Source organism: Echinops telfairi, unplaced genomic scaffold, assembly GCF_000313985.2.
Source record: "Echinops telfairi isolate 266 unplaced genomic scaffold, ASM31398v2 ScPeMD7_2;HRSCAF=8, whole genome shotgun sequence".
NCBI lineage: Eukaryota > Metazoa > Chordata > Mammalia > Afrosoricida > Tenrecidae > Echinops > Echinops telfairi.
Genome location: NW_022103898.1, coordinates 73,536,520 through 73,537,903, shown reverse-complemented (window position 1 = coordinate 73,537,903; position 1,384 = coordinate 73,536,520).

The following is a 1,384-nucleotide window of genomic DNA, read 5'->3' as shown; positions in this document are numbered from 1 at the left end:
TTGGAAAGCATTGTGTGAAGAATGTTTACAAATGCGATGCTTCTAATTGACTGTCCAAGAACCACTTTTCCTTGGATGAAGTATTATATACAGCATCAGAACATGTGTAAATTCTCCTAAAGATCTTGTTTTCTCTAGCAGGAATGAAACAAGACTCTACTTAATGCACCCAAGGAACTATTTCCTCCACAGTAACCTTATATTATCTGCTATCTATTGCAAGCATCACAAAAATTAAAATGTGGCTCTAAAATTGACTGTAATAAAGATTGTACAATTCTTCTTGATATGCTTGAACTACTGAATTGTATGGTATGTAGATTATGTGCTAATAAAACTGTTTAAAATAAACAATACATGAATTTTTAAAATTCTTAGTATAAAGTCATGAGTAAATGCAAAGTTTTCATCTAATGGACTGTCATAGTAATATCGCTGTGCACATAGCAGTAACATATTGAAATATGTTCAAATTAATGCATTATTTTCACTACTTTAAAAATTAAAATCTATTTTTTCTAGTGTCTTTCCTTTTTAAAAAACAATAAAAGTTTTCTTCAGGGATTTCATTTTATTCCTTTGAATGGGCAGAGGGGAGCCTCTTTCATCAGCCTCAATTCGCGTTTCGTGATTTCCCACCGGGTGCATAGATGGGCCTTGGAGGTTTCAAGAAAGAAAGAAAAACTACATTTTATATTGAGCATGTTTCGAAATAAGACAGTCCAAGGGTAACATCGTTATTTTCTGTTTCTGTTATGTGAAATGATCAGTTAGGAACTCTGTAAATTTTGGAGCCTTACGCATTGGGCTGCGATCCATTATGTCAGCAGTTCAAAACCAGCAGCTGCTTGATGAAAGAAAGCTGGGCTGTCTACTCCATTAATAGTTACAGGCTTGGACACTCACAGGGGAAGTTCTACTCTGTCCTATAGCGTTGCTGTGAGTCAGCATCAACTCCACCACAGTGAGAGTTCTACTTTACACACCGACAAAGGGTTTAGTTAGAAAAATGGATTCATTTTGAAGTGGAATATTTTTATGACCAAAATTTAAGTTGCTCCCTGGAGGACACTGAGTAAATTAGACAGTTTAGATAAACTGCCTTTGAGTTTCCAAACTTGAAAAAAAAAATCTGAATCTAGAAAAACATGGGTAGTTTTCACCCACTTGGCATTTCATTTCCCTGGACAGCCACTTACTCGCATCGCAGCACAGTCAAAAAAGACAGGAAAGGAAACTCCTAAGAAAAATCTTGGATTGAGGTTCAAAAGCTTTCAGTATAAGACTTTTGAATATCTGAAAGATAAATGATTCTGTTGATTAGCGTGTTTCCTCACAGGTTGTCAACAGAGATGAAGGCAAGGAAAGAGAGCAAGAAGCATGA